This window comes from Akebia trifoliata, chromosome 6 (assembly GCF_017979445.1).
Source record: "Akebia trifoliata isolate Shusen 1 chromosome 6, ASM1797944v1, whole genome shotgun sequence".
Lineage (NCBI taxonomy): Eukaryota > Viridiplantae > Streptophyta > Magnoliopsida > Ranunculales > Lardizabalaceae > Akebia > Akebia trifoliata.
The window spans coordinates 9,044,832-9,053,410 of record NC_141380.1 but is presented as its reverse complement, the minus strand read 5'-3'; the positions used below and the strand labels follow the sequence as shown (position 1 = coordinate 9,053,410).

Below are 8,579 nucleotides of genomic sequence, written 5' to 3'. Positions count from 1 at the left end.
TTGGATTCTCTTTTGTTCACTTTCCTTCCTTTATATACGATGGCGGTGAAAAAGTTGCAACTTATTTTAGATAGAACTCCTCCATGTTTTAGTTGAAATTTGAGACACCCCTTTATATTTCTAAATTGATGATTGCCATCTTGACTATGGTCTTCCCTAATAGATTAATAAATAATAACCTAAATGCCCTCCTCTCCAACCATTAGCCCAGGCACAAAATTACCCTATTAAATTTTGAAAACAAACCCTAAAGTTTCACTAAATGAGGTATCAACCGGTTAACATTGGACCCCATCAAATAATTGCCTAATTCGATCTTCATTATTATGATTTAACCGAAAATCTTTCATATATTTACAATAATATGATGAAATGCCCTATTTCCTTAGATGTCCTCTAATTGATTAAGAAAAAATAACCTAAATGCCATAGCCTTTCATCTAAAAAGCTCATGAGTAAATATTAAAGACTAATGATAAATTGACTTGAAAAAAACCATTCAAAATTCACTCGTTGGGGTGGATGTGTGTACGGAACCATAAATCTTTTTCTTTGTGAACCTTGAAGAAAAGATCCAAGGTTTTATGCACATGTCATGTAAGCGAAGAATTTCGAGTGACTTTTTTCAAGTCAATTTATCACAACTCAATATTAAAATATCAATATTTTCAAACTAATGACACACTCCCTTGACCTTGACCTCAGTCTTCTCAAATAGGTTAATAGAAAAAAGGCATAAATCCCCACATTTTCAATGTTTAGTTAAAAATTTATGATTTTTCTTCCCAAACTAGTTGTCTTCTACCTTTTGCCTAAAAGTTGTCATCTTTGTGTACAAACATTAAGATTCTATATTCTTTGACCTTCAAACCTTAAGAATAAGATAGAATTTTGGCAAAAGTAAAGCATAATGGCATTGGGTAGAAAATTCAAAAGTCTTCTCCTGAAGATTGAAAACGATAAGATGGGATTTTATTTAGGATTGCAACCCAGGTGGATTGGGGTAAGTTGAGGATCAACTTGAGTCCAATCCAAAATTGACAAATACCAATCTGACCTTGAGTATAAAATGCTCAACTCAGTCTCAACCCAAGTCGGGAGGTCAGGTTAATAGGGTTGACACATTCTTCATTAATACTAGATAATTTAGTAATAATGGCTTATATAAAGAAAGTGATATATAAAAAAATATATAATTTACAATTATTTATCCTTGAAAAGATAATGATGATTAACTAAAGTTTGAAATGTGAATTTTGAATGAGAAAAAAACAAAGATATTTAAAAATATTTTTTAAGTTATAATCATATTAAGTTTGGGTTCGAGCAAATCGGGTAAAGTTCAATTTTGGGCAATCCGATCTCTATGCCCGAACCCAATCTGATTTGATTTGGTCAATTTCTTTTTTTTGCCCAAATCCAAGCCTAGAACCCATCGGGTTCAGTTTGGCCCCACTCAAGTTGCAGCCCTTGTTTTATAGATAAAAAATTATTTACCATAGGTTAAAGAGCATGAAGACCCTAGATTTTTGAAAGAAAAATTAAGTGCTTTTGGCTAAAAAAAATGAGGGCATTTAAGTCATTTCGATTAATATATTATAGTAGACCAAGGTCGAGACTCATGGGAGCTATCTCAAATATTCATCCAAAAGTGGAGGGCATGTCTTTAGAAACTGAACTTAAAGTCGATTATTGACAACTTTAAATGGAGACTCTATTGGCGTGCTAACTTTTACTTAAAACACACCAATCCTTTTAAAATTATAACAATAATTGTCTACACTATAATATACATATAGGTTGGTGTGTTACTAGAGTCTACCCTTTAAATATTGCCTATGGAAGCCCCCTTGGCATGTTCACCATTTAGTTCTAACCATCTTGATGCTTCTCCCTTTCTTCGAGAAGAGAACTTCAGAGATATCGATAGAGCTGCAAACAATCTTGCCCCACTTCAAATTTCGATAGGTTGTAATGTTATGGGTTTTTCCTCCTTTCCTAGTGATTTGCTTGTTATCATCAATCAAGATTATAGTGATACGAGGCACCTGAGGATGTAATTCTGTTGCTATTGGTTTGGGTCTGCCTTAACCAAAATGACTTTCCAAAAAAAAAAAAAATACCCTTTAAATATTGATTCTTTATTACAGAGATTATTCTAATTACCCAACTCGATATCTATCTTTTCTTGCGCCCCGTAACGATTCTTTGGACCACTCATCAGTAAACGTTGAACACCTTTTTTAGGAAAAATTATTTAATAGACCTTGAGAGAGGGATTTCTTTCTAATTAATCCCTAAGTTTTGAACGGTTGCTTGTAAATTATCCAAACTATCCATTTTTCATCTTCTTCACATAGTTAGGTTTTCCAATGACGATTCCAAGCATTTTTTATGATTTTTTTTTATCATGATTGACGAATGAAAATGGTATACTTCTAATTTTAAACATTTAGATGTATTTTTTCTTTTTTCGACGAGTTATAACAAAAAATGAAGAACGAGACTGAGATTCAAAAATATATATATATATATATATATATCGAGCTTGCCACTTTTTATTTATTATCGAGCTTACCACTTTTTATTGTCGAACTCATCAATGTTTATTTATTGTCGAGTTCACTAGTTTTATTCTACCACACCAAATTTTATTTATTGTCAAGCTCACCACTTTTTATTGTTGAGTTAGACAATTTTTAAAAAGAAATGTTGAACTCGACAATAAAAATGTTGAACTAGAAAATAAAAAGTGGTGAGCTTAACATTGATAAAATCCACCTTTTTTTTTTTTGCTAACCGAGTGTCCGAGTCAGCTTGCATGCACCACGACTAATCTCAGGGGGGACTACCACAGCAATCCACCGTCATGGTCCCCCAGTTAAATCATGAGAAAACCCAAGAGGGGAATCGAACCTGTGACGTGCGCCTACTCCACACTTCACGTGTTCGCCCTTACCAATTAGGCAACCCATGGGTGGGTGTAAAATCCACATATTTTTATTCTTCGTGTTTTTTCGACTAAAATGTTTAGAAAGACCGACTAAAAACTTGACATAACGACTTGTGTAGATGATTTCAAACCAAAAGAACCATCCTTGATTGATTTTTATTAAAAAAACAAAGCAAAAAAACATTGAAAATGGCTTCTTCTTCCCTTTCAAATCCTTTCCATCAGAATGGAATCTCCGAAACTCAACTGGGATACTAGAAATCTATTTTTTTTGAAAGAAAATGATGAGTTTGAATGATTAGGGAAGTTTCAACATTTCAATGTGAGAAATGTGGAGAATGGAGTTCAAGGATTAGTTAGAAATAGATTTTTTACTAAATAGACTATTAAGAGAAGTAGTAAAACTTAGGGACTAATTAAAAAGAAATCCCTCCGTCAGGGTCTATAAGTCATTTTTCTTTTTTTTTTGTTCAAAATAGTGAGCGTTGAACACTGTTAACTCAAACACACGTAAGAAACTAGCCAATGACCAATATAAACGTCACGTTGATAAAAACATTCAGAATTATTAATTGGGTAATTTAGACATACCCCTCCACATTTTAGTCAATATTTAAAGTCATAACATGCCCACCTTGACTTAGGTTTTGTTGAGAGTCGAGAGACCAACATAAAATGATTGAAATGCTATTGTCTTTAATTTATAGCTAAAACGCCTTGGTTTTTTCTCAGAAAATATATCATCTTCAAAGCTATAAATAAAAAACCCTTCATTTTTTTTCAAAAATCAATCATCTTCAAGCTCTTCAACTCCTATGCGAAATTATTTTTACTCAATTCACTATCGTCTTCAATTCATCGTTTCAACCTTGCATTTATATCTTTTAGAAAAATCCTGATTTTTCTACCCAAAAACAGTCCTCATTTTCTACTTTTTCAAAAATTCTATCTCATTATTGAGGTTTGTAGGTTAGGTAGAATTTTCAGTTTGAAGATGATGGTAAGAGATATTACTCAAGAGCTTTAAGAAGATTGATTTTGGTAAAATTCATTTTTCACTTCTCCAAAAATCTTATCTTGTTATTGAGGTTTGAAGATTTAGACTAAAAAAATGTTATAATAAGGTTGATGATAGTTGTTTTTAGGAAGAAAGTCAAGGGAATTTTTTGTTAGAAATTGAAGATGATGACATTTAGGTCATTAATCTTGTGCTCAAAAAAGTCCTAGATAAAGGGTGCGTGTTAGTAGTTTGAAACACAAGGGGATATCTCCAATATTGATCAAAACATAGGGTGGCATGACTAAATCACCCTGATTAATTTTGGTTATATAAAAGGAATTTCCATTGGTAGACCAACATTCACCTGTAACACCCATTAATTAAATTATACCGTTAAACATTCAAAAGGTTGAAGAGAAATGAAAGTTATCTTCTTAAAATTTCTTTGAAAATCTAAGAGAAAAACCTAAAGCAAACAAGAGAAAAAAGAGAAGAAAGAGATAGAGAAGTAAAAAAAGAGGGAGAGAAAATAAATTTGATTTCAAAAATCCTATAATTATTTTCGAAAACAAGCAATTCAATAGTTATTTAAGGTTATATCTATTAGCCTAGTGGAATTATCCTACATTGGACATGTGGGTTGGTTTCCATGACTTCATATATCTGTTAGGCCACACCACTTAGTACCAATTGGTTTTGAGTTGGACCCTAACATGGTAGCAGAACGTGCTGCTTACCCATGCACGGATTAGTGTTAGCCTATTGGAATTATTCCACATCGGACATGTGGGTTGGTTGCCATGGCTTCATATATCTGTTGGACCACACCACTTACTATCAATTGATTTTGAGTGACCTCCGACAAGATCTACAAAAAGATAAAACATAAAATAGACTTTCATTTATGAAAATAACATGCGATATCTTCCTTTATTTCTATCATTTATCGACAAATTTCACTTCATTATCAAAAGAAATTTTTTTTTTTTTTTAAAGCAAATTATTGTTAATATTATCTATGGTGAGATCCACCATTATTAGGCATCACTTTATTAAAGGGTCAGATTAGTTGCACGTCCCTAGTTGGTGGCTGCCACTCTAACCTTAAAAAATACGTTTTTTTTTTTTTTTTTAAAACCTCAATTTTAACCTAGTAAGTGCACCGAGTCCACGTTACTAGTTGTTGGTTGCACTTTAATCTTAAAAAAAGTGCACCTAATCCACGTTACTAGTTGTTGGTTGCACTCTAATCTTAAAAAATACGTTTTTTTTTTAAACCTCAATTTTAACCTATTAAATGCACCTAATCCACATTACTAGTTGTTTAGTCCACGTTACTAGTTGTTGGTTGCACTCTAACCTTAAAAAATACGCTTTTTTTAAAATCCTCAATTTTAACTTAATTGCACACCATTATGGTAATCTTATGATTTAGGAGTTTACCCATCCTCCCGTACCTTCTACGTTTGTATTTTATTTTTCTTGTGATTGATTTTGCTCATATTCTCTTCAACTCCAATTGTAGATATTGATTTTCCGATCTCTATATAGGTTTTATTTAAAATTTTATAAAAGCCTATGCCCGAATCTTATTTTTTGGAATGCTATGATCACTTATCTGCCCGTAGTGCCAACATATATAGATTCCAAAAAATTCCTTAAGCCTCATAGTGGATTTAAAATCATCAAAACCAGTCCTTTGTTTATTAATTTGGATGCACGTTGATTACAAGGGATTTGTGAATTGTGATGTTTGCACCTAGATTGAACTATACAAAAATGATTGAACCAACAATAATTCATGTAAGCATAGTTGGTGAAAAAAGGAAGACGAAGCAAACAAGTATAATATTTTTCTAATATTTTTGGAGTGTAACCATTCAAATGGAGTGGAAGTGGGAATTTTTAAGTGATGTGTTGTGCAACTAGTTGGTCCCTTATTAAAGATTAATTTTTTTTTAAAAACAAGAAAATTGCAATTCACGTATAATCACGTTGAGTTTTTAAAATTACAAAAATATATTTTTCACTACGTTATCTTTCAAAAGACCCTTTAAACAATATTTTGAATTACAACTTAATCATTTTGACATGCAGCCTTGTAATTCTATTAATGCGACATTTTTTGGTGGGTAATTAGGACAATCGAAAGTGCTTAGTTTTTTTTTAGTTCATCTAAGTTTTGAAATTTGGTGACACGTGGAATATTCGGGTGCATTCCTCATTATTTGATACTTCTTTACTATTATAATGAGAGACCGTGGAGTAGAAGTAGTTCGACACCAAAATTCGAATTGTCATAAATTCCCTATCTTTACCTTTAAACTTAATATAATCAAAGTCATTTTAATTAAAATCAAGAAATTGCAATCCAAAACCCTAGAATCACGTGAGTTAATTTTCAATATTACAAAATATCTTTTTTAGCATGTAACATTCAAAAACCCTTTAATAAATATTTTATATTACATATAAGCCCTTTTGATACATGTGTGTTTCCACATGCCACCTTTCAGTTTTAATAATCTATTTTAGCAAATGTCGAACTTAACCTAAGGCCCCACAGGACTTGACCATTTTCATACCTACATGCCTTATATGGGTTTAAGGTTGAGTTAGAAGTATGACTCGAGTATTAATTACGTGCACACACGCATAATTTGAAATATTAAACACAAAATCATCAGAAAAAATAACTTATCTTTTTCATATCAACACACCCATAGTTCTCTCTTCTTAAGTTTTGAATGTTAAATTTGAAAAATACTTCATCTTTTCTTATGTTGTGTTTGCATTATTTTTGGAATCGTGCTGGAGTGACCTCAAGATTGGACCTCATATCACAAATCTTGACATGAAAGTGGATAGGAGCCATCGATGCTTTTTTTACTTATATCTCAAGGAAAAGCATCTATGACACTTTTACGACAAGATGAACTATGTGAGGTCCAATCTTGAGGTCGCTGAAGATGAACTATGTGAGGTCCAATCTTGAGGTCACTTCAGCGTTATTCTTGTTTTTAAAATCAGAAAAAGGGTGGTCCAATTGGATTAGAGTTCCTATTGGATTTCAATAAAACTGATCCACATGTATTATTGGATTTGAATATGATTTACCTATAAACCAATCCAATATGATTTTTGGTTCGGATTTCTTATTGTATTGGAAGTCATTCCACTAATATTGCCAATGGATCGGATCAAACCCAACCCAGCAATAACTAGGAATAATAGGAATAAGAGGATTAAGGATATCGATCGTATAGATATTTATCAAAAATCAGATTTGATCCAAAACCGAATCAATTTTAATTTTTCAACCGGCGTATAGATATTTATCAAAAATCAGATTTGATCCAAAACCGAATCAATTTTAATTTTTCATCCGGATCCATTTGCATCGTAAATAAACTTTACATTTAGTTTTGGAGGGGTGTGCCAGGCCTGTGCAGTAGTGCAACGCATAGGCGACACAAGAAGACCCCAATAGCAAGCTACTGTGGTGGGCCTTCCCCCAAGAAAAATTAATTTAATATCGTGTGGGCCGATGGCCCACGTATCAGATATTAAACTGATAAGAACAGATACTACACTTGATCTTAGCCAAAAGGCCGAGAAAGGTATGCTTTGAAATTTCTTTCAATTTCCTTTTTGTAGGCTTTACTTCTTGTCCCCCTTCTCTAGTTAACCGATGTGGGACTAAACCTAACCACAACTCTGCAATACACAATAGAAATTGAAATAAAATCTTTGAGCACCCACAGCTAAAAAATTGTTTGGCTATTACAAGTAGTTGGATGCATGATGAGATATCCATTTCTAAATCGCCCTACTCATTTAACACATCCAAGATTCAAGTCAACTCGGCTGATAAAACTTGATCGAATCAACTAATGTTGAAGATGGTATTTTATAACTACGATTTCTTATGAACATGGTGACTATTTTAGTGTTGCACTTCTCAAGATCAAACATCAATAGCAAGTTTTACAATGCAAATCTTATTGAGCTAATCAACTTGAATCTTTTTCTTCTTCGAATGAATGTAGTTCTTGTGACATTATTTCAGTGTGTGCCAAGGAAGTTCTGTTGATCAGGTCAAATAAAAAATTAATAGACGAAAAGAGTTTCAAGGGAATTCAATCAAAATGTTTAGGAACTTGTAGTGGCTAGATCCCAAGCCACACATGGAAATTTGATTATTGAAATTGATTCCTTCTAACACTCAAACAATCAATTTCAACAATTAAACCCGAAGAATGTGTTGTCAAACAAAAGTAAGTAAGAGTAAAGAAAATAAAAGAACACAATCACAATACAAGATAGATGTGATTCACCTGCAATTGGGTTACGTTCACAAACAAGTCAGCAAATAGAAAATCTATTACTCAATGAAGAAATTACAAATATGGAAGATTATACTTACCTCCAACAATTTGGTAAAATCCATCAAATCTTTATATTAAATTCTAGTAAGAACCCAAAGAATAGATCGATTACACTGTCATTGTCACAAGCCCGTGACTACAAAGTGAAGATTACCCTCAATAACCTTAAGCATTTAGATTTTACAAGAAAAAAAAATTACCTTCATAGAGACTTAATGTTTTCTCACTCTCTCTAACA

General features: G+C 32.3%; 1 non-coding gene across 1 annotated transcript; it reads right to left on the bottom strand.

Annotated features, from left to right (window-relative positions):
• Positions 1–7,381: 7,381 nt before the first annotated feature.
• LOC147400119 (U2 spliceosomal RNA) lies at positions 7,382–7,577 on the bottom strand. Its single transcript, XR_015179550.1, has one exon. It is a non-coding gene; the product is annotated as a U2 spliceosomal RNA (small nuclear RNA).
• Between the last annotated feature and the right edge of the window lie 1,002 nt (positions 7,578–8,579).